Here is a 25,986-nt window from a genome sequence, read left to right on the forward strand (position 1 = left end):
TTATCTTGGTGAATTGATTCATAGCAAACAAGATGCTCTTCTTATTTATGAATGGACATTTTAGGAATAAATTTGCCATTCATGTTGGGATTGATGTCGTCCACGACATAGTTTAATGAGAGTGAAACAGCATCAAGTTATTCATTGTGATGTATCATTAAGAATGTTGTGTCTGAATATGCAGCAAGATGAGAGCCCTGTGCAGCTGTTCACATTCCGAGTCCCAACTCCGCAGAGGAAGGGGGTGGGAGCTATGCTATGGAGTGAGATGTGTGAGGTGGTTAGAGGGGAAAAAAGTGTGTGTGTGTGTGTGTGTGTGTGTGTGTGTGTGTGTGTGTACACATGCGCTTCTGTCTTGTTCCATTTGATATGGTGTGGCATGTTCCCCTGGCCCCCAGCTACACCTGTGCCACTGTGCTGCTGTTTCTTCATTGAATTTTCCAGGACCTCAGGCTGCTCCTGACTTCCCAGAGGTTAGAAAACTGAGGAAGGGGGAGATCAAGCCAATCCTCTGGAAGAAATGAGCTGACTAGGAATGATATCCAAGGGAACCGGTAAACCCTCCTTCATTGAAAGTTTTTTATTTTCTGTTCTATACTGTAGACCAAAGAGTTTCAAAGTTCACTTTCACATATCTTTTTCATGCTCTATTAAAAATATAAGTAAGCAAGAATTCCTATCTCAGATCACATGTAGTTTCTGATGAACTTACTCATAAGTAAGGAGGAAACAAAGTGAGCCATATAGATATAATCTACTTTAGAGGCAATGATGTTATTCAGAAATAAATAGTAATTTAAAAGTACCTTCAGGTATAATAAGAATATTTAATTTATCAAAACAGGGATGTTTGGAAAGAATTGATGTGTTACCTTTGGAATAGTAAAAATTATACACAAAGTAGGTGCCTATAAACTGGGGAATATCTGAACAAATTGTGGCAAATGGTTGCAGTGCAGGACTGTTGTTCTCTAAGAAAAGACCAATACAAAAAACACACACAGAGAAACTTGAGAACATTTTTAAAACATGATACAAGTCAAAGCAAGCCAACCTAAGTTCCACAGCTACCACTCATTGAAAATCCTGGTACCTATTGTCTATAAACCTCCAGAATATTTCTCCCTTAATCAGTGAGTTTAGTACTCACCATTTTTCTCTCCTCCTCAATTCTTGCCCTCATCTGAGGGCAAAATCCATATTGACCCTCCCTCTAAAAGGCTAACCACTCAGGCCCTCAACCTGTTTATTTACGTCCCCTGACCTACTCCTCCACCACATCTCACAAAGATGGTCATACTTTGATCTTCCCCTCACCCACAAATGTAGCACCTCCATTTTCAAGAATTCCCTTATCTCACCATAATCTATTGGCTTATCATTTCTCCCTATGCCTTCCTATACCAAACCTTACTCTTTTTGTCTACAGGAAGACTTCCATTCCTCTGCCCTCTCAGTTCTCTCCCAGTTCATTGCTTCTGCACTAGCCACTCTCTCCTCTTTTCCTCATCTTGCCACCTTGGTGAACCAATTCAACTCTACGCTGTCCTTTTCTCTTTAATCCTTAGCCCTCTTACTGCTGATTCAATCTTTAGACCTTATGTGATCACTTATATTATTTCTTATATTAGCCCTTATATTATTCCCAGCTAGGTCTCAGCCTTGGATCAATACCATCATTTACCACATTAGCACCTACACATATGCTGCTGAATGAAGGTGGAGAAAATCATTCAACTATACTGATTGGATCCACTACAAATTTATGTTACACAAACTCCACTGGGTCCTCATTGCTCCTAGGCAGTCCTTCTATACCTCTCTAATCAATTTACTATCTCCTTCTCCCCAGAAACTTTTCCAGACCTTTTCATCTCTCTTTAAACCTTGCATGGGTCTTCCTCCCCCTACCGTCTTGACTGAGAACCTGATCTCATATTTTACAGAAAAGCTTGAGGCCATTTGCCATAAACTCCCTGTTCTCCCCTATTCCTCATTTCAGATGTCTGTTCTGGAGTTGTATTTTTTATTTTTTTAATGTTTATTTATTTTTAGTTTTCAACATTCATTTCCACAACATTTTGAGTTCCAAATTTTCTCCCCATCTCTCCTCTCCCCCACCCCAAAATGCCAAGCATTCTGATTATCCCTTCCATCAATCTACTCTCCCTTCTAACCCCCCTCCCTTCCCTTATCCCCATCTTCTCTCTTGTCTTGTAGGGCAAGATAAATTTCTATACCCCATTACATGTATTTCTTATTTCCCAGTTGTACGTAAAAGCAATTCTCAACGTTTGTTCCTAAAACTTTGAGTTCCAACTTCTCTTCCTTCCTCCCTCCCCACCCATCCCCACTGAGAAGGCAAGCAATTCAATATAGGCTATATATATGTGCAGTTTTACAAATGATTTCCTTAATAGTCATGTTGTGTAAGACTAACTATAATTCCCTCCATCCTATCCTGCCCCCCATTTCTTCTCTTCTTTCTTTTGACCTTGTCCCTCCCCAAGAGTGTTTACTTCTGATTGCTCCCTCCTATCATTTGCCCTGCCTTCCATCATTCTTCTCCCCTACTTTCCTATAGTGTAAGATAGGTTTTCATACCAAATTGAGTGTGCATGTTATTCTTTCCTTGAGCCAAATGTGATGTGAGTAAGCTTCATTCTTTCCCTCTCACCTCCCTGCTTTTCCCCTCCATTGAAAAAAAACTATTTCTTGCCTCTTTTATGAGAGATAATTTACCTCATTCCATTTCTCCTTTTCTCCTCCCAATATATTCCTCTCTCACCCCTTAACTCACCCTCTGCTCTCTGTCTGTATATATATGTATATATGTGTGTGTGCATGTGTATGTAAAATCCCTCCGACTACCCAAATACTGAGAAAAGTTTCAAGAGCTACAAATATTATCTTTCCATGTAGGAATGTAAACAGTTCAACTTTAGAAAATCTCTTATGATTTCTCTTTCCTGTTTACCTTTCATGCTTCTCTCGATTCTTGTGTTTGAAAGTCAAATTTTCTTTTCAGTTCTGGTCTTTTCATCAAGAATGCTTGAAAGTCCTGTATTTCGTTGAATGACCAGTTTTTACCCTTGAAGTATTATACTCAGTTTTGCTGGCTAGGTGATTCTTGGTTTTAATCCTAGTTCCTTTGATTTCTGGAATATCATATTCCAAGCCCTTCAATACCTTAATGTAGAAGCTGCCAGATCCTGCGTTATCCTGATTATATTTCCACAATACTCAAATTGTTTTTTTCTAGCTGCCTGAAATATTTTCTCTTTGACCTGGGAACTCTGGAATTTGGCTACAATATTCCTAGGAGTTTCTCTTTTTGGATCTCTTTCAGGAGGTGATTGGTGGATTCTTTCAATATTTATTTTGCCCTCTGGTTCTAGAATATCAGGGCAGTTTTCTTTGATAATTTCATGGAAGATAATGTCTAGGCTCTTTTTATGATCATGGCTTTCAGGTAGTCCCATAATTTTTAAGTTGTCTCTCCTGGATCTATTTTCCAGGTCAGTTGTTTTTCCAATGAGATATTTCACATTATCTTCCAGTTTTTCATTCTTTTGGTTTTGTTTTGTAATTTCTTAGTTTTTCATAAAGTCATTAGCTTCCATCTGCTCCATTATAATTTTTAAAGAACTATTTTCTCCAGGGAACTTTTGAACCTCCTTTTCCATTTGGCTAATTCTGCTTTTTAAAGCATTCTTCTCCTAATTTACTTTTTGAACCTCTTTTGCCAATTGAGTTAGCCTATTTTTAAAGGTATTATTTTCTTCAGTATTTTTTGGGTCCCCTTTAGCAAGCTGTTGACGTTCTTTTCATGATTTTCTTGCATCACTCTCATTTCTCTTCCCAACTTTTCCTGTACTTCTCTTACTTGATTTTCAAAATCCTTTTTGAGCTTTTCCATGGCCCAAGACCTTTGCACATTTACTTTGGAGGTTAGGGAAGCCTTGACTTCCTCTGAAGGTATGCATTGTTATTCCTGAAAGGATGGAAGAAAATACCTGCTCACTAAGAAAGTAACCTTCTATAGTCTTATTTTTTTCCCTTTCTTGGGCATTTTCCCAGCCAGTTATTTGATTTTTGAGTCCTCTGTTAGGAGGAGGGTGTCCTCTGGGGACCTGTAAGTTCTCAGTTGCTCCAAGGTGGCACAATCAAGGACCTATGCACTGGTCTGGGAGCTACCAAAGCTTTTCTGCCCAGAATCTGAGAGTAGTAGAATTCTCTCTCCACAACCACCTCAGCACACCATGCACCAGGACCATGCTCAGCACTGAGATTCAGATCAGCTGCTCAATTCCCCCAGGGGCTTTAGGCTGAGAGCTCCACAAATGGATGCTAATGTTGCTGTTGCAGCTACTGCTGCTGGTACTGCCACCACTACTGCAGCCACCTGGGGCCAGGACTAGGGGAGGACTCTGATCCCTTGTCACTGAGGCAAAAAAGCACTGACCTTTGAAGCTTCCTTTAGTGTTTGTGGGTTGAGGGATTAGAGAATCTCCACTGCTGCTGGGGATTCCACCCCGAGGCCTGTTCCTGTTCTGTTCCTCCCGGTGCAGTACAGCCAAGGTTGGGCTGCATTCTGCTCTGTGCCTTGTGCCATAGACCTTTCCTGTTGGCCTTCCAGGCTACCTTGGGCTGGAAATTTCTTTCACTCTATTGTTCTGTGGCTTCTGCTGCTCTAGAATTTATTGAGAGTCATTTTTACAGATATTTTATGGGCTGTGGGGGAAGAGCTATGGTATGTTCATCTTTCTACTCTGCTATCTTGGCTCTGCCCCCTCAGATGTCTTTTACCACTATTTTCTTCACTCATTTTTCACAGGAAGGGATGCTTACAAAGGCAAACCCCTCTACCTGTACAAGCAATCCCATTTCATCTCATCTCCTTCAATAGATTGCCCCCTCTGTCATCCTTACTCTATTGCTTAGCTTCAATCTCTCCCTGTCTACTGGCTTCTTCTGTATCACCTATAAACATAACCACATTTCCTCCATCCTCAAAAAATTTCTCACTTTTTCTTCCACCCACACTATTACCCCATATCTCTTCTGCCCTTGTGGCTAAACTCTTTGAGAAAGTCATCTGCAATAGGTTCCACCACTTTCTTTTCTCTCACTCTTCTTGAGCCCTTACAATTCAATTTCTGACCTCATCATTCCATCAAACCTGCTCTCTCTAAAGTTACCAGTGAGCTCTCAATGGCCAGATTCAATGACTTTTTTCTCAACCATCATTATTGCCCTCTCTGCAGGCTTTGCCATTGTTGATCATCCTCTTCTCATTGATGTTCCCTTCCCTCTAGGTTTTCAGGACAATACCCTTTCCTGCTTCTGCTACATATTAGACAGCTCCTTCTTTAGTGTCCATTTATTGCTGGATCCTCATTCAGGTCACATTATCTAACCACTGATGTCCCATGGGGTTCTGTCTTGGACCTCCTTTTCTTCTTTCTCCATATTCTCTTGATAATCTTATCAGCTCCCATGGATTTAATTATCCTCCCTAGGTTGATGATTCTCAAATCTACCCATCCTACCCTAACCTCTCTGCTAATCTCTGTTCCTATATCTATTTTTCAAACATCTTGAACTACATGTCCATCTTAAACTCAACATATCCAAAATTGAACTTATTATTATAAACCTTTGCCCCTCTAAACTCCCCCAGTGCTGTTGAAGATATTGCTATTCTCCTAGTTCCCCTGTCTCCTCACTGTATCATCTCCCAGTATTCAATTTGGTGCAAAGGCCTGGGGATTTGACCTCCTCTGATACTGCCCTCAATTTAAGCCCTCTTCATCTCACATCTGGACTATTGCTGGTGAATCTGCCTACATCAAGTCTCTCCCCATTCTTATCCAGCCTCCATTCAGTCATCAAAGTGATTTTCCTAAAACACAGGTCCAGTCATGTCACTACCATCCCTCACCCTCCACTCAACAAATGCCAGTGATTCCCTATTGCTTCTAAGATCAAATATAAAATTCTTTGCTTGACATTCAAAGCCCTTTATAACTTAGCCGTCTCCTGTTTTTCTAGTCTTCTTAAATCTTACTACCCACTGTGTGCCCTCCAATCCATTGCCACTGACTTTCTTACTGTTCATGAGCAAGACCTTCCATGTCTCCCCTAAGAGCATTTTCTCTGGCTGTCTCATATGCCTAGATTCCCTCTTCATCTGTGCCTACTGGTTTCCCTGACATCTTCCAAGTTCCAATTAAAATCCCATCCTCAACAGAAAACCTTTCCAAACTTTCTGTTGTCTCTCTTGCTATATGACTGGCTAACTTTCATTTCCCATCCCTATTTCTTCCAGAATCTCTTTCCTAGAACCTCTCATCCCGATATCTCTATTGGTAATCCACTGCAGAGTATTCATGCTCACCTTGAGTCTTTCTGTTGCCTTTTAGATTATTTATTACTTTAATTCATCAAATATTGTAGTGGCCCATAATCCATTATACATTATGGTGGAGAAAATTGATGTGAGAGAGGTGGACTTTTGTTGTAACAAAACAGTGGGCATCGTTGAATGCACTGTTCAGTCATCCAAATGAGATTGAGCCTTGTTTCTTATTTTAGACCCAGGTTGGTATCAACTCCAGTGCCTTTTCAGAATATGAAAAATGATTAACTAATTTGATATTTCAATCAATTCATAAACTAGAAAACTAGAGAGGCCAAGATAGTGTATAAAAAATTAATTGGATATTTTGATTAATGTGTGATTTTTAGTTATGTAGGTACTCTTTTCACTTTTCATTCAGTTGCATATCATAGTTTAGGCAAATGCACTTTTTATCTGCTTTCTTTTTTAAATTATTTTATTTGTTTTCAGTGTTATACAATCACTTCCACATATCTTAGATTTTTTCCCTCCCTCCCCCTCCTTCAAATCTGCCTCCCCAACTCCCTCCCAGAGACAGCATGCAATCTTATATAGGTTCTACACATACATGTCTATTACATACATTTTCACTTTAGTCATGTTGAATAGAAGAATTAAAATAAATGGGAGAAACCATAAAACAAAACAAAACATAATACAAAAGAAAATGGCCTGCTTCATTTTGCAATCCAGTTTCTTAATTCTTTCTCTGGATGTAGAAGATATTTTGCCTCAAAAGTCCATTGGGAATGTTTTAGGTCCTTGCATTGCTATCAAGGACTAAGTTTACCAGAAAAATTCCTCACACACTGTGGTTGTTGCTGTGTACAAAATTCTCCTGGTTCTGCTCCTTTCACTCAGCATCAGTTCATATAAGTCTTTCCAGGCCTCTCTGAAGTCTTCCTGTTCATCGTTTCTTATAGCACAATAGTATTCCATTACATTCATATACCACAATTTGTTCAGCCATTCCCAAATTAATGAGCTCCCCTTGATTTTCCAGTTTTTGACCACCACAAAGAGAGTGCTATAAATATTTTTGTACATATGGGGCCCTTTCCCATTTTTTGATCTCTTGGGGATACAGTCCTAGAAGTGATATTGCTGGGTCAAAGGGTATGCACATTTTTGTAGCCCTTTGGGCATAGTTCCAAATTCCTCTCCAGAGTGGTTGGATCAGCTCACAGCCCCACCAACAATGAATTAGTGTTCCAACTCTCCCACGTCTTTTCCAGCATTTATCATCTTTCTGTTTTGTCATGTCAGTCAATGTGATAGGTGTAATGTGGTACCTCAGAGTTGTTTTGATTTGCATCTCTCTAGTCAGGAGTGATTTAGAGCATTGTTTCATATGACCATAGATAGCTTTAATTTCTTCCACTGAAAACTGCCTGTTCATATCCTTTGACCATTTATCAGTTGGGGAATGACTGTATTCTTGTAAATTTCATTCAGTTCTCTATATATTTTAGAAATGAGGCCTTTATCACAAACACCAGTTACAAAAATTCTTTCCCAGTTTTCTGCTTCCCTCCTGATCTTGGTTGCATTGGGTTTGTTTGTGCAAAAACTTTTCAATTTAATGTAATCAAAATTATCCATTTTGCACTTCATAATGTTCTCTAACTCTTGTTTGGTCAAAAATTTCTCCATTCTCTATAAATCTTGCTCCCCTAATTTTCTGGTTTCTTCTTAAGTGTGGATGTATATGTACAAAAATATTTATAGCATCTGTTTTTGTGGTGGCAAAGAATTGCAAACTGAGAGAATGACCATCAATTAGGGAATGCTTCAACAAAGTGTGGTGTGGCTATTGTGTTATAAGAAATAATGAAGAGGATTATTTCAGAAAGAACCTGAGAAGACTAATATGATGCCGAGTCAATTGAGCAAAACTATGAAAACATTCTACACAGTATCAGCAGTGTTGTAATGTTAATCAATTGTGGAAGAATTAGCTACTCTGATCAATACAATGATACATGGCAATTCCAAGGGACTCATGATGAAAATGCTTTTCACCTCCAGAGACAGGACTGATGAATTCTGAGTTCAAATTGAAACATGTTTTCACTTTTTAAAACATTTTTCTTGCTTCTCCCCTCCACCCACAAAATGTCTAATGTGGAAATATGGTTTGCATGAATTCATAAGTATATCATATTTCTTGCCTTCTTAATGGGTGGAGGAGGAAGTGAAGAAAGGGAGAGAATTTGTAACTAAAAATAAAATGTAATGCTGCTCCAAACCATTAATAAGTAAAAACATGCAGAACAAAGCATCTCTGAGGTTTCACCTCAGAGCCATCTTGTCTTTTCTGTTACTGTTCCTAATGAAGTTTAGCCCCATCCTTGTCTATTCCTATTATACACAGTCAGAGTCACAGAATCTTAGAGTGTGAACCCAACCATATCTGGACAGAAATTCTCTCTTCAATATATGAGAGAAAGGCCTATCAAGTCTTTCCTTGAATTCCTCCAGGGACAGGGAGATCACAAAATACCAAAGAAGTCCATTCTTTTTGGGGAGTGCTCTAATCATTGGGGAGCTCTTTTCATCAAACATAACTTGAATTCTTTGCAACATCAAATTTTTGCTCCTAGTTCTTCCCTGTAGAGCCAAGCAGATTTCCACATGGCAGTCCTTTGGATTCTTTAAGATATTAGTCCCCTGTTAATCTAATCTTTTCATGGGATGCACACACACACATACACACACCTATATGTGTGTGTGTATATATGTATGTATATGCATATAGATGTATACATGTGTGTGTAAATATGACTTCAAAAGGGACCTGGGGCTAATTGTTCATTGCAAACTCAATATGATTCAACAATATAACATGGCATCCCCCAAACTAATGTAATCTTAAATTGTATTAAGAGAAGCATAATATTCACAATGGGGGAAGTGATCTTTGTCTTATACTTAGCCCTGATCCATCTATATCTGAAATAGGGTATTCAATTCTGATCAAGGGATATTGGCAAACTGAGAGAGTCCAAAGGGGTGGGGTTAGGATGATGAAGGATCTCCATACCATGTCCTAAGACTAGGTGAAAAGATTGGATACACACATATATGACATACAGAAATACACATACATATAGTCATATTATTGACATATCACATTGAGTGTTCAGTGTATCAATGACCCCAGAACTTTTTTAAGGGAGCTACTTTCATTGATTAAACCCTCAGTGCATGTGTAGGCTATTTTTATAAATATTTTTATCAAGATGAGAAAGTAGACATAAGGGTCAATGGTGTCTATTTATATTGCACATTTACTTTGTCTCTCATTACTTTGAATTTTTCCCAAGCTTTTGGAATCTTCTCCCATTTGAGATCTAGTCCTTGAAAACATTAAAAATGTATCACCTCATGCTCAGATTTCTTCTACATATTCTTGGTCTGATTCAGCGATTTTCCCCGACTATTTTTTTTAAGTCTCATTCCTTGAACAGGATATCATGTACTGAAATGGTAGACTTCACAATTGAAGGTTCCACTATCACCAATGGTGGGAATGATTTGTGATTAAAATGGTGACTAATCTGCTCATTTTAGGGCCTCTGTGTCTTCTATCCAGCAGGCAGAATGTGTCCTGAATTAAGAATGCCAATGGTTGAGTTGTTATCCATATATGTTCTATGAAATGTGCGATTCTTAGCACCTTCCATATCCTTTATTTCATTCTACTATAATGACAGTAGAAGTAGTAAGGGCCCACGTAGGACTGAGGATTATTGTATGCTCTTTGTTATTTTCTACTTAGTTAAAACCTCCTCTGACAAAAAAAAAGTCCATCCCATGGTGGCTCACATTTTGGTGATGAGCCTTGCCATATGTAGCTAGTGTCTTCCTCCAACAGGTGGGTGGGGAAGTGGGTAACCTATTACCAGGCAGAGTGGGTGGGATGGTAAATGAGTGAGGACAATGAGGCATATATATTCAACTATTATTTTATTTCTGTTTTCTCTGCCAATGAGAATGGTCTTTGGACTGGAAATGATAGGACAAAAATAGCTAAGAAGAATTTAAAACCCAAAATAAGTATGAGTTCATATGAACCATATCCCAAAGTATGTAAAGAACTGATGTGATTCCTGAACCAACAACTTTCTGTCAGTGATCTTTGAAAGATTATGGAGGGTGGGAAATGTGCCAAGGGCTACACATGGCTCTAAAAAGATCTAATTTACAAACACAAGAGGGAAACTAGACATCAGTTTATCTGTAAAAAAAAATCTGGATGTTTTTATGGATTATAATCTTAATGAGTCAACAGAATGATATTGGAAGCCAAAAAAGCTGCTGAGATCAAACTACATGAAGAGGCATAGTATGAGGGACTCTAAAGAAATCCATGCTGTTGTATTTTCCTTTGGTTACACCATTTTTTAATCACTATGATTAGCTTTGGCTGCCTCATTTGAGGAAGGACAGTGATCAATGAATAAATGATTTAAAAAAGCATTTATTAAGTATCTGCCATGTGCAAAGCACATAGCTGAGTTCTGGAGATACAAACAAAAAAAGGAAGACAGTTTCTCCTCTCAAGTAATTCACATCCTAATGAGCAGGAAGAACATATGAAAGGCTTCAACTGGTTCTTCTTTAATGTCATTTCCACTGATAAAATCCATCAGTGTCTGATGTTAAACCATTTCACAGTGCCAGGACCTTGGCAGAAATGTCTTTTCTGGATCTTTAACAGCTTTGGCGGTAGCATTTGCAGGAGCTGTATCTTCATAGAGATTGCTTCCCTGGGTGTTGCATGATGGGATTGGGCTAAAAGAATTGCCATTCTTAAGACTCTTCAGTTCAAATTGCCAGGCTGCCTCCTCTGGAATCTGAGAGGAGATGGTTAGCAAATTGCTGATGTTGGTTGCCTTGCCTGGCACATGCTGCCCCCCACCCTATTTCTCCTTCAACGGGTCTTCCTGATAAGCTGGAAAGTACTCAGAAGAAGGCACCTGGGATAATGAAGCCCTTTACGATCATGGCATAGCAAGAAATTGGGCATGTTTAGCCTGGAGAATAGATGACTGGGGGAGGGTCACAATAATTATCTTCAAGTATCTAAATGATAGTAATATGGAAGAAGGAGTAGATCTGTTCTGCTTGTCCCCAGAAGGCACCTGCAGAGGCAGACTTAAGCTGGATGCAGAGAAAAAACTCCTAGGATTATTCAAAAGTGGAAAAGATTTCTTAGGAAGTTGTAGATTCCCATTCATGAGAAGTTCTCAAGCAGTCAATGAGTCAATACACATTTATTAATCACTTACTTTGTGTCAGATGCTGTTCTAAGCAAAGACTAGATGACCACCCAGACTCACAGAATCAGAAATTTTGAGCTGGAAAGGATCTCAGATGTCATCTCTCCCAACTCTCTCACTCTATGAGAGGAGGGAAATTGCAAGCATACTGAAGTTCTGTGACTTGCCCAAGGCCACACAGTTGGAAAAAGTCTGATGTCAGATCTCCCACCACTTGTAGAAGAGATTCTTCCTTGGGTAGGTTTTTATGGCTTTTAATGTTTCTTTCAATTTAGAGAGTTTGTGGTATTCCAAGGTGGTAAGCTTGACACAAACTGCTACAGCTTGCAACTTGCTAACTTATCATGTGATTCAGAATCATGTCCACCATTAAGTATTCAAGGAGAGCTTTTGTGGACTCTGCATGACATGAGAAAAAGGAACAAATATGGAATGATCTCACATATCAATAACTAAAAAGCAAGAATTTTCTGGATAAGTGAAAATCCAAATGATTGAAGAAAAATGTTTCAGCATTCCTTTCTCTTCCAGCATGCATAAAATTAGATTTCAAGGTGAGAAGTAATCCTTTTTAAAGAGGAGATAGAGATGGCCCTTGGCACAATACATGAGAAGTCTAGCTATCTAAGCTGAATCACTGAATATGCCAAGTGTGTATGAACCATGATGCAAACTTCAGTTCTCTTAGATGATAAGTGCTAACGGACACTTGAAATATCAGCATAAAGTGATAACTGGTTTCCTGTGCATCCTATGTGGATGATATGATCATGAGGGTGACAGAAAAAGCCCCAAAGAGCCAATTACAGAGTCACAAAATGTTACAACTGGAAGGGATCTTGGAATCCTATGAGCCCAAGCCCTGTATTTTTCCAGATAAGAAACTGGGACCCAGAGACGTGAAGTAACTTGTATAAGGTCACACAGGAGTCCTTTAAATGTAAGTACGGATTGATTGAAAAAGCTTTAGAGAAGAACAAAGAATACTCAAAGGAATAAAGGTGGAAGAAGTGTCCTTTAACATTTTATGCTTGTATTTTAAGAGAACTGATGATGCAAAACAGAATTGGCAAGAGACTGGGGGAAGGTGAGAAGAAACCCAAGTCATGGAATGTATGGAGGCTGGCCATCTGTAACAGAATCTGCTTCATCAAACAATTTCTAATTGTTTTCATATAATAATGAGTTATGTAGGAATTAACACAATTATATATTCTGTCTCTTCAAAAATTTAAAGATTTTTCACATATTTAATCATTAAAAATACAACCAAATAATATTCCAAATAAGGGACAAAATTTCATATTTAACCCTTGTTATTTAGCAGAGCTGAACCAAACAAATATTCTCTCTCCCTCTTCAACTTTTGGAACACTCAGGTCCCTTCAAAGCTTAGCTCTTCTGTCAATAGGCATTTATTAAGCATCTACTCTATGCCAGGCACTATGCCAAAGAATGGAGATACAAAGAAAGACAGAACACAGTCCCTGCCCTCAAAGAGCTCACATTCTAGTGGGAGAAATAGCATGTAATTAACTAGACACAATATGTATGTACAAATATAAAGAAAATGCAAGGTAATCTTAGAGCAGGCGGCATTAGTGGCTGGGAGGACTCAGTTCAAGTGCCATTTGCTATGAAGGGGCTTTTCTGATCCCCATTCCCCAGATAATAGTGACTTCACACTCAAAAAAGACTCTATATTTACCTTGTATACATGTATATGTGCACATATTGGTGTATTATGTGAGTTTATATAATACACAGATGTATGTGCATGTATTCTGTCCAGACCTATTATTATAATTGTAGGGGATTCCCTGTGAGAAAACTCACTCTGCCAAAAGAGATCAATGGCTATTCTGCCACTTATAGTCTTAGAGAGTTGCCTAAGGCACTGAGAAATTAAATGACTTGCCCAAGGTAATAGTCCATATACATTCAGAGGTAGGACTTGAACCCATGTCTTTCTGATGACAGCTGGCTCTCTCTCCATTACTGAATGCTGCCTCTTAAAAAACATGTAGTAGGAGCTGATATATAGATAGTTATGGTGATGCCAATTTCCCAGTGTATCACCTCATATAAATACTTCAAATTTCCTAATATTGATAAGAATCACTTTTATGAGACCATGATATTTTTTCCATTATATATACCATAATTAATTCTGCCATCCTTCATCACTGGATATATGATCTCTTTCCAGGTTTTTGCTATTGCAAATATATGTATATGCTATTTCTTTTGAGACAAAAGTTTTCCTTGCAAATATAAAGTTTAAAGAATGAAAAATGCATCCAGAGTAGTAACCTTATAAGGATAAAGGGAAAATGTTTATGAATTTTCTTATGGCAACATTTTGATGCCATTTTAATTTTTTTTGAAAGGGTGAGGGCAAGAATGGAGCCAGGAGAGGAACAAGGGTTGTAGGGTGGTGGGGTTTGTACTTGTTTAACCCAATCCCCCAAGGAAGGAAAGAATGAAAACTTGGGATGGGGTAGAATATGCCAGAGAAATGAAAAAGATGGACAAACAGGAAATCAAAAGAAGAAAACCAAGGCTCCAAACAAAAAGGAGTGAAAAATAATGAGGTTAAATGATATGAAGGGAAATGAAGTGACGAAAGACAAAAAGAAGCCTTTAAAGTCTTCATATTTCAAGGGGAAATAAGCAAAAGGTACACTTTCACTTAAATGAATAAGATGACCAACATGGAAAATTTTGAAATGTCTTGGTGAAAGACAAAAAGAGCTAAAAAGAAAATGAACTCTGGTAGGCTAACTTTCATGAATAGGAGGGCTGATGAGCATCTCCATGAACAAAGAATTTCAAATTTCAAATAATTTCACTTACTACAGGTGTGGAGCTAGATATGGGGGTCAGTTATTTTTTGTGTGTCATGTACCCATTTGGCAATCTGATGAAACTTATAGGCTCCTTCTCAGAATGATGATTTAAATGCTTAAAATAAAATACATAAGATTATACAGGAAAGTAATTAAATTTAATTTTATTTATAATTTTTTTCAAGTTCACAGACTCCAGGTTAAGAATACCTGAGCTATCTAAATCAGAGAGAGAAAGCAGTAAAAGAAAATATAGACCAATACTCTTAATGGACATTGATGCAAAGTTTTAATAATAAAATGTTATTAATTAGTCTATAGCAACACATTAGAAAAATTATACAATACGACCAGGTTGGGTTTGTACCAGGAATGCAGAATTTTTTCAAGATAGGAAGACTGCACACACATACATGCACACGTACATGTACACATACATATACACAGATACATATATATGTATGTGTATATGTATATAATAAAACATGTTAGTAATATAAATATGAACCATATGACTATAGTAAAAATATCAAAAAGGTTTTTTGGTAAAATCCAATGCTCACTTTAATTAAAATTCTAGAACTCATGGGGAAAAAAATGGATCTTTCTTTAACAGTAAATTGTATTTCTCTAAATCCAAAAACAAATATTATATGTAAAAGTTAGAGGGCTTTCCAAAAAATACCAGGAATAAATCAAAGATATTTATTAGTGCCATTTAACAGAGTGTTACAAATGCTAGCCAATACCAATAAGACAAAAATAAGAAACTGAAGAAATAAGCATAGACAAAGAAGAAAAACAATGTCACTTTTTTCAGTGATATGAGTGTGTTCTTAGAGAACCCTAGATTTTCAATCAAAAATGAACTGCAATAATTGAGAGCTTAAACAACACCATAAGATTTAAGATAAATCCACATAAGTGATCAGCATTTCTATGTATAACTAATAAAATCCAGCAGAAAGATCCAGAAAGATACATGCCATTCAAAATAACTGTCACAGACACAAAATACTACCCAGGGGTTACATTAATTTAACTATAAAATACTCTTTACAGAAAAAAATCTAAAACTTAGGGAAACATGAATTGCTCATGATTAGGTAGAGCTAACCTAATAAAAGTAACAATACTACCTAAATTAATTTACTTATTCAGTACCAAACTTTCAAAAGACTATTTTATGGACCTAGAAAAAAAGAATGAAACCCATGTGGAAGAACAAAAATTCAGACTCTTAGAGAAAATAATGAAAAAATGTGAGAAGGAAACGAGTCTAGGGATAACAGCATTCAAAATTTACAGAGTTTGGAAGCATTACAAAGGGAGAGATTACAATGCAGAAGTCATGAAAATGACTTATTTCTGGTCAATCAAAGATCAATCAGTAGATCAGACTGGAAATACTTAGATTTAGACCACTAATTCTTATCATACAGCAATATAAGTTCCAATTGGGAATAGGACCTTAATATAAAGAGTTATATCATAAGCAAATTAGAGGAATAAGGAAGAAATTGCCTTTCAGATTAATGGATAGGGGAGGACTGATAACTAAACAAATGATATAGAAAATCATACAAGATAAAATGCACAATTTTGATTATATATATTTTAAAGTTTTGCACTAAGAAATTGAATATAATAAAAAAATAGAAGGGAAACTTCTATTTTTAGATTTTTACTTTTATATTAACTCAGGAAGAAATCTTCACAGCAAATTTCTCTGATAAATGTCTCATATCAAAAATACATAAGGAATTAACCAGTATTTATAAGACTAAGAGCCGTTCCCCAAAAGATAAATAGTAAAAGGATATAAATGGAATTTTCAAAGGACAGAATCAAGTATCAAAAGATAGAGATGATCATATAAAGAAATGCTCTACATTACAAATAATTAGAGAAATGTTAAATAAAGCAACTTTGAGGTTCTACCTGGTTCCTCTCAGACTGGAAAACATGGCAAAAGATTAAAATGACAAATCTTAGAGAAACTGTGGAAAAACAGACACACTAGTGCACTATTGGTGGAATTGTGAATTAGTTCAGCTATTCTGAAAAACAATTGGGTACTATTCCCCCAGATTTACCAAACTATATGCAGTTTGACCCAAGTATACCTCTTCTAGGTCTGTACCCCAAAGAAATCAAAGAAGGAGGGAAAAGATTTATATGAACAAAAATATTTATAGCTGTTCTTTCCATGATAGCCCCAAACTGGAAATTAAAGAGGTGTCTTCCTATTGGAAATGACTGAAAAAAATTGTGGAACTGGAGAAAATCTGTATGAACTCATGCAGAATGAAGTGAGCAGAAAAACATTACAGCGAAAAACAACTTTGAAAGATATTAGCCCTCTGATCAAAATAATGATAAACCCAAAAGAACAAAGATGAGACATGCCACTGAGCTTCATACAGAGATAATGAACTTAAAATTCAGGAAGGGAACTACATTTCTGGGCATGGTTAATGTGGGAATTTGTTTTACTGGACTATGAAGTTATATAGTGTTGGCTTTATTTTTTTTGTTTTGTTTTTAATTTTCTTACTGAGGAGGCAGAAGGGACAGATTGAGGATTTACATGCTTATTATTTGAAAAAAGGAAAAAGAATATATCCTAAAGTAGCAAAATAAGCAAAAAAAACCAAGAACCCCTAAGTTAAATGGTCTTTGAAGTCCCTTTAAAAAAATAATATCTTATTTTCCCCCAGTTAAAAGAAAAGACAATCTTGAATATTCATTTTTTAAAAAATAAGTTTCCAAATTTTCTCTCTCCCTCCCTCCTCTTTCCTATCCATGAGACAGTAGGCAATTTGATAGAGGTTACACGTGTTCAATAATACAAAACATATTACCATATTGCTCATGTTGTGAAAGAAGACACATACCCAAAGAGGAAAAAAACACGAAAAAGTACAGAAAGTGAAAAATAATATGTTTCCATCGGCATTCAGACTCCATTAGTTCTTTCTCTGGAGATGGATAGAATTTTTCAACATGAGTCCTTTAGATTGAGAATAGCTAAGTTATTCACAGTAATTCATTGAACAATATTGTGATACTGTGTACAATGTTCTCTCGGTTTTGCTCACCTCACTTTGTATCAGTTCATAAAAGTTTTTCCAGGTTTTAATGAATTACCCCTATGTTCTTATAACAATAATATTCCATTGTATTCATATACCACAACTTGTTCAGCTACTCCCCAAGTGACGAGCATCTCCTCAATTTCCAATTTTTTGCCACTACAAAAAATAGCTGCTACAAATATTTTGTACCCATATCCCTTCAGCATTTTTGATCTCTTTGGGATAGATATGTAATGTTATTGCTGGGTTTTAAATGTTTTAAAGTTTTAAATGCCCTTTGGGCATAGTTCCAAATTGCTCTCCAGAATGGGTGGATCAGTTCACAACTCCACCAGTGGTGTATTACTGTTCCAATTTTCCCACATCCCTTGCCACATTATTTATTTTAGTTTTCTGTCATATTAGCCAATCTTCTAGGTGTGAGATGGTAGCTCAGAGTTGTTTTAATATCCTTTTCTCTAGTCAACCGTGATTTAGAACATTTTTATAAGACTACTGATAGCTTTGAGTTCTTCATCTTGAAACCATTTGTCCATATCCTTTGGTCATTTATCAACTGGACAGTGACTTGTATTCTTACAAATTTGACTCAGTTCTCTATATATTTGAGAAATGAATCCTTTATCAGATAGATTCACTTGCTATAAAAATTGTTTCCCAGATTTCTGCTTTCCTTCTAATCTTGGTTGCAATGGGTTTGTTTGTGCAAAATCTTTTTTATTTAATATAGTCAAAATTGTCCATTTTATATCTTGTAATGTTCTCTATCCCTTGTGTGGTCATAAATTCTTCCCTCCTCTGAAGTCTCTTTTATTTAAAAAAAAAAGTTTTATTGATTTTTTTCATTCTTATACCGTAGATGACTTTAAATGCTATAAATCTACTCTCATCTCAATCCTTTGCTAAGTTTTCTGATACCTCATCAAGAGATGACTTGAATTCTTAAAGGCCATGACAGGGGTGCACAAGTTAAAACTAAACCTGCCAACCTGGGAAAGCTTTGCGTGTGGCTCTGATGGTAATCTGTAGGCCTGTCATTTGAGGACCAGACTAGATCAGTTCAGAAAGGTTCATCAAAGGTTACAAAATGATATATTTTCCCACAAAATCTTAAGAGGTCTTGTGACATGTGGTGAAAAGGGCATTGGACTCAGAGTCAAAGAACCTGCATGTGGTTCTTAGCTTTGCTCCTATTTCCTGTGCACAAGGCACATCCTCTTTCTTAGGTTCGGTTTGCTAATGTCTAAAGTGAGGGAAATGGACTTGATGTCCTCTAAGGCACCTTCTGACTTTAGACTTCTCTCCTTCCCAATTTGTGTGTGTGTGTGTGTGTGTGTTTATGTATATATGTTGTATATATCTCTATTTGTATATGCACATACATACGTAAAGACACATACATAGAAGAATGATGAAAAACATTGATCTTTTGGGGAAAGTAAGTATTTAATAAGATAAAAACTTTAAGTCTCTTTAGCAGAACAGGATAAAAGGACCACACAGATGCATAATGGTGACCACGAATTGCTGTTTGGCTTAATGTGGCCTATACATTTCTGTACAAAATCTGAAGTATATTATTTGCATGCATGGACAGTGAATCCACCAGCTGCTGTGAGAATTTCCTCAGAAATAGAGCATGCTTTTAAATTCCATGATGCTTAGTGTACAGAGGCTGCAGCATGAGGTTTACAGGAAGTCAGAGCTCTGGTTTCTATCAGAATATAGAAAGTGAAAGCCAGATGAGAGAGATGATGTATTTTTTTTCTATAGAGTTAGGACTGTAGCTGCCAGAGCAGGCTTAAAATTTGCATGTGGAAATTTTCAGATAGAATTCTTTTTTCCTTATGCAAATAAAACTTGGAAAAAATGTACCTCTATTGGCCCAAGTAATTAGTAAATCTAGTATTTCTACACTGATTCTACTGGTCTGGGATTGCTATGTACCTAGTTCTCTGAAATTTAGATTTCAGTGTAGAATTTATTTGTTTGATCCCATGATGCCTTGGGACCCTAGGAGCTTATTATATGAAGTTCTTTGTTCTCTTTATCCTCTGAGGAAAATTTAAAAAAAAAAAAACCTATTCCTTAGATATATTAGAGCAGGGTGTCTTCTTTAAGATAATCCAAAAATAGTAAAGTGGGCTCTTGAAACACCAACAGATCCTTGGATTATAGGATTCTAAGCTGGAAGGAACCATGGAGATCATCAAAACTCTTTCATTTTATGAATGAAGAAGCTAAGATGGGTGCTGTGACTTTTCTGAGCCCATATATGTAATCTGGTCTGCAGAAGGATGGGTGATTCTGTTGAATTCTTATCCCATTCCTATTCTCATCACCACCTACACTGTCAACATGATGTTAAATGGAAAGAACTAGGGGTGTTTAACCTGGGAAAGAGAAGATTTTTAGGGGAGATACAATGTCTGTTTACAGGTACATGAACCACCAAGCAAGAGAACAATCTGACTTCTGCTTGTCTCTAGACAGCAGAGCTAGGGCAACAGTCATAAAGATACAACTTTAGCTGGATGTCAGACTTTCAAAGTGGAGGGGGCCAGCCCCCCTGGGAGTGGTGAGGTACCTCCCTTCAAGCAAAAACTGAATGACCCCTGTGTGTGCTGTTCATGTTCTAGCTCAGGCCCCTTTACTTTATAGGCTGTATGGTCTCTGGATTCCTCAGATTCCTGTTCCATTTCCCCCTCTGCTCTGTCTTTTAATTGAGAGATTATTTCTTCCCTGATTATTTGCCCTCTTTTATCCCCCCCATATACGTACCTACATACATTTAGGTATTATATATATGTATACATACATACATATATGCATACATGTATATATACATATATATGAGTCTTTCTCTTTGTATAGACCCACACATATTTGTTTGGCTAATTACTGTGCTCTTACTTTACATGCAATTTGTACATAACTGTATTGTGTTGTATCCTTGCCATAGAATTTAAGCTTCTTGAAGGAAGGGACTGTTTTCATTTGTAATTCAGTATTTGCATAAGTCTCTCTTTACTAGTAGGCATATTATGTGCCTATGATGAGGGGAATACCTTATCTTAACTGAGAGATAGGCTTCAATGTCTTCCAAGGAGAAATTCCCTGAAGTATCTGAGGAGGCAAGCTAGAAATCAGTGGCATGTCAATTAGCCAAATTTCCTCCACCTTTCTGCCTTCCCAAGTCTGTCCTCTCTTCACATGTCTCTACCTGCAGCAAGCTTCTAACCATATATTCCCTGTCCTTGAAGCATAAGGAAGAATCTCTGTCTTCTTCAAAGTCCTCTAGCCAAATCTACCCCTCGTTTAGGCACACAGTGGAGTCATCATTCCTTCCACCAATGAGGAGAATTTCATCCAAATGTTGTAGGCTTGAGACCTGGCTTACATATTTTCAGATCCCCAGCACCTAGTATAGTGTCTTGCACACAATAAGTATAAAGTTGTTGAATTTCATTGTTTCCCTTTTCTATTCTCTCATTCTTAGTACATAGAGCCTGAAACATGGAGTCAGGAAGCAGGTTCAAATTCTAATTTTGACACTTACTGGCCAAGTGACCCTAGGAAAATGATGCAACCTCTCTGAGCCTCTTCTAGAAAAAAGGGATAATAATAGCCTTTTATCTTACAAGATTGAGAATAAAACGAGATAGAGGGTATAAAGTTTTACAAATTTTAAAGGACTAGTCAAAAAGAAGATATTTTTATTATTAGGCTCAGCTTATGCTGTACTAAAACGATTATATGAAAAGGGGGGAAAAGTCAGTCACCCAGTCAGCATGAGGAGAATAACCTCTTCTATTCAACTACAAGACCAAACTTTTAACTGAATTGATCTTATTCCTTGGGTGTTCTGTCAATATAACTTTTGTCTCTTAAAATTACTAGAGGTATGCAGCTCAGTGCATTCATAGATCACATCAACTTAGTTAAACTATCCTAATAGGAAGCCAAGTAGAAATTATACTCTGTGGTGCCAGTTATCTTCATTTTTTATTGTTATTTTCCCATAAGGTATGAAATATATTCTCTGTTAGGACACATGGTTATCAAAAGCATCTTTTTTTCCCTTTCTCATCTGTTCTCCAAAGTTTTGTAATCTTGGTCGTCTGAAAGGCACAGTACCATTTTGAAGTGGGGGCGAAATGGACATCTGTTTGGGGCCCCAGCCTATGGAGGCGGTGCTAAATATGATTCAGGGGGGAGCTGAGTTAGAGATCAAATAGCTGCCTATGTGTTACAACCCAGGGCACTCCAAACAGCTCAGGAAAGATGGTATGTACATAAAAATAAAGTGTTTTGTACTATAATTTCATGTTTATACCATTCCCATTTCATAAAGGAAAAATTAAATTATGAGAAGCTTAACAGCATTCAGGGGCCATGAGATTTATGCATCCTTTAAAAGCCAATTTTAGGATGCCCAGTATCATAAAATATTTGGTCAACTGAAGGGGTGTGTAATTTACGAGATGCACGCAATATACACTTGGAATTATGACACCTAAATTACCAAACAATTTGTACACTTGAAGTTTTCCACTTTTTGTCCAAGATAATAAAATGTTCATGCATCACTTCTCTCAGATGTGGTTTGACAGGGTATGGATGTTGATGGCGGAGGAAGGAAGGAGAAAACCAATCGTGCAGCGATACAGAGAGGTGAAGCCGCTAATGATCCATTCTCAGCCATGTGATTTTAGGCAACTGCTTCCACTAAAGAGCGGCTCATCATACTGTGATTTGGACTGGAGTGAGCTTGTGAAAAGAAGAGTAAGCGAGCTAACCTGAAATTCCTTTGAATATATTTTACAGATTTTTTTATAATTTGCTTTTCTGAGCTTATGTTGTTTCTCCCATTATGATACAAGTTCCTTGAGGTCAGGTCTGTTTATTTTTGTCTTCATATCCTAAGTGCCCAGCTTATAGTGAGTACTTGCAAAGTGCTTACTGATTGACTGATGGCCAAAGGCATGGAGAATGAACCTATAGTTTCGTTAACATAGGGAACTCCCTAGATGTGGGAGATGTGGAAACTCCCTCTATCAATGCAAATTTACATGTTCTTTATAACTTGGAGAGTTTTCTAGACCAACACTGAGAGGTTAAGCGACTGTGATTGCCCAGCATTACATGATCAACATATATCAGAGGGAGGACCTGAACCCGGGTCATCCTGACTCAGAGACCAGCTTTGTAACTACTCTACCACACTGCCTCTTGTTACTGATAGTGGTTTTTAAAGCAGCATCTTGGGATTTCACAATCTCGTACTACAAAGGCATTCCAAGTTATTAAACAGCTAGCCAGGATTTAATGCCATGGACTTTCTCAAGCAAATTCCAAGAAATCTGCAAATATTAAAATTTAGTCAGGAAAGAATATAAAATGATTACCCCATCCCCACTTAAATAAAATAAGTGATAAGATACCATGCCCTGATACTTTTATCTGGTGAGAATAAACTTTGGCTATTTATCAGGTATGAACAAAGCTTAGATACCTTTATAGGGGTGACAGGAAGTCTGGAATGGCTAAGAGACATGACCGCACCCTTTGGAGTTTTTATAAAACCACTGGTGTGGTTGGAATGAGAGATTTTGAGTGACTGACAACAGGAAAAAGAGAAAGTTCAACATAAGCCCCTGAGAAGGGATTTCTTATGGGGGAGAAGACCTTAGACTTCTTCTTCAGCCCGTTGGGTGGAGGAGGACCATATATGATTCAAAAGGTCTATAGAATTTTGAACTTCCAATCATCCTTGATATCTAGCAATATTTCTAGAAAAGCTGATGAAGATGTCTATATCTAGAGCCAAGGACATACCGGATGCATCCTTCAAGGTTCTACAAAGAGCCCAGCATAAAAATTAGAACATACTGAAGGGGAGAATATTGAGGACTTTTATAAAATAACTTCCAGCAACTGTGCACCTCTGTCGTATGTACTCTCAAGGAAGGCTTGAGCCCACTTTTCCCTGAACCTAGTCTGACTTGGTGTCAGAGTGTGTGCCAGACCTTTACAGGCGATGTTTTGTACAAACTATGCCACCTTAGTAAATGAAGTCTTCCAACAAAAGTTGGATGACCATTCATCAGGTACCAATCAATTAAATCAATCAACAAAACATTTATTAAGTACCTACTATATGCCAAGGGCCATGCAAAGTTATGGGGATCCAAATGAAAAATGAAAGTGTCCTATATAGTGTAAGATTCCTTTTGATTATCAGTTGGCCTCGATGACTGATAAGGTTATCTTCCAGCTCTGAAATTCTGTGAAACTGAGCAGTGGAACAAATCAAAGTCACTCTGTTCCTTGAGGTGCTAGTTTCCAGATAACAGATTTATTTCTATAAACTCTTGAACCATTCTTTCTTGTCAGGCAAACCACAGTCACCAGTTCAGAATGTATTTGCTTGAACCAACCACAGGATTTTCATGCAGAATTGGTAACCCCCTGTCCTTCCTGCTCAGTTTACACAAGATAATGACTTATCTTGGAATGAAAACTATTTATTTGAATTCTTTGAGGGGAAAATCACAGTGAATTGTCACATGTTGTCACCAGTACCTAGAATAGGCTTTTGAAAGTGAGAAATTTGGACCAGATGAATAATTTAAACTTGAATCAGTCATCATTGAGCACACTCTGTGCTGCTCTGGGTTTTTTTTTGTGAGGAATAAGAACGAAACATTAAGTCATGGAGGTACAGAACTGGTTCAAGACCAAAGAAATACCCCAAGACCTTACTTTGGTCTCAGTGCATTCATAGATCACATCACTTACTTTGGGATCAGAGATCACCCCCTCATTTTTGTTGCTCTGTTCATCTATGAGGGAAATTCCTACAGCTGTGGGGTAAAGGAAGCATTTATTATTCCAGGGGAGGAAAAAGATATTTAACATTAGAAACAATTTCCAAATATATTGATCATAATATGGCAGCTTTAAAAACTCAATACCCTACTTTAGAGACGTTTCTTAGTTAGAGGTGGCACAGAGGGAATATCAGGAAACCACTCTGTGAATTTCTGCTAATGCTGCATTTTTTCATTGATTTATTCCTTCATCAAGTCAAATCAAATCAACAAATATTTATTTACTGCCTATGATGTATGAGAAATGGAGTGAATGAATAAAATTCACTCATCCATTTTATTCACTCATTCGGTGAATTGGATGAGACCATATAGGGAATGGAGGGGAGGACAACACTCTTCTCCTGTTAACTTTCAGCAAGTAAATACAACCTGGGAGGAAGCTATTTTCTCAGGTTTTCCTTAGGCTTTTCATTGAAGGACTAAAAGCCAATACCATTATAGAATTGAACCTAGAATTAGAAACTTTATTGAGCAACAGTATTTTTGTTTAAATGGCTACAAAGCAAAAATAATAAATCTATTTCCCTCACATTGTTATTATTATCAATAATTTCAATGCCCCATGTAAATGATGACACCGATAGTAGTGCTGATGATGTTATCCAAATAATTGTTTGGCCAATTAAAGACAAAACAATGAGAAGGGTTTGTAAAAAAAATTCATCTGATTGTTTTAGTTAGATATTGATTCAACGAATGTCATCTAGTAAACTTTGATTGGGGAAATGACCACATTGATACCAAAAAGAAATCTGCAATAGAAGAAAAAAATCATTGAAGTTAGGGGCAGAAAACTTGAGTTTGATCTTCATTTCTGTCACTTACTGGTCCTATGATGATCATGGACATTCAGATGATTTCTCTGACTTTCTGATTTCTCCTTTGCAAAATGGAGATATCAATGCTTGCATAACATGCTTTGTCATGGGGGGGGGGGGGACAATCCTAGCAAACGCTACCAAAAAGCTACCAAATTCTACATAAATGTAAAATGTTACTGTTTTGTTAATATTATTGCTACTACTACTACTAATTATTCTTCTTCTTCAGCTTCTCAGCTATCCTGGTTGATCTAAAAAGAAAAAGGGCTTTTGATCTTGTGATATTCTGTAAAATTAAAGATTCTAAAGATAAAGAATTAAAGAAATAATTTAATTTATAGCAAAAGGTCTGTATCAAAAATAGGCCAGAAATATGGAAGTAGAAGGGTGAAGTCTATGGATTAGTCATATTTCACTTAATATGTACAAAGATTTGTCAGTCACCCCCCACCTGAGTCATCTTTGGGTAGACTAGCTATAATATTTCTCCGAGTTATTCAGATTATTTTGATATTCGACAAGCAAAGTATATTAATAGAGCTTGCTTTCAATAAAAATGCAAAATTTATGTTCTGAAAAAGATAAAACTTTACCTTTTCCATACTTGGTCACTCAATATTCTCATGCTCTCTCT

General features: G+C 37.0%; 1 long non-coding RNA gene across 2 annotated transcripts; it reads left to right on the top strand.

The window, feature by feature from the left end:
* The first annotated feature begins 213 nt into the window (after positions 1-213).
* LOC140497571 (uncharacterized) lies at positions 214-25,589 on the top strand. Of its 2 annotated transcripts, none has more exons than XR_011964728.1 (3): positions 214-277; positions 445-554; positions 22,235-25,589. It is a non-coding gene; the product is annotated as an uncharacterized lncRNA (long non-coding RNA). The 2 variants fall into 2 exon arrangements; XR_011964729.1 differs by having other exon boundaries at positions 225-263.
* Positions 25,590-25,986: the final 397 nt, after the last annotated feature.

Source organism: Notamacropus eugenii, chromosome 3 (genome assembly GCF_028372415.1).
Source record: "Notamacropus eugenii isolate mMacEug1 chromosome 3, mMacEug1.pri_v2, whole genome shotgun sequence".
In the NCBI taxonomy this organism is placed as follows: domain Eukaryota; kingdom Metazoa; phylum Chordata; class Mammalia; order Diprotodontia; family Macropodidae; genus Notamacropus; species Notamacropus eugenii.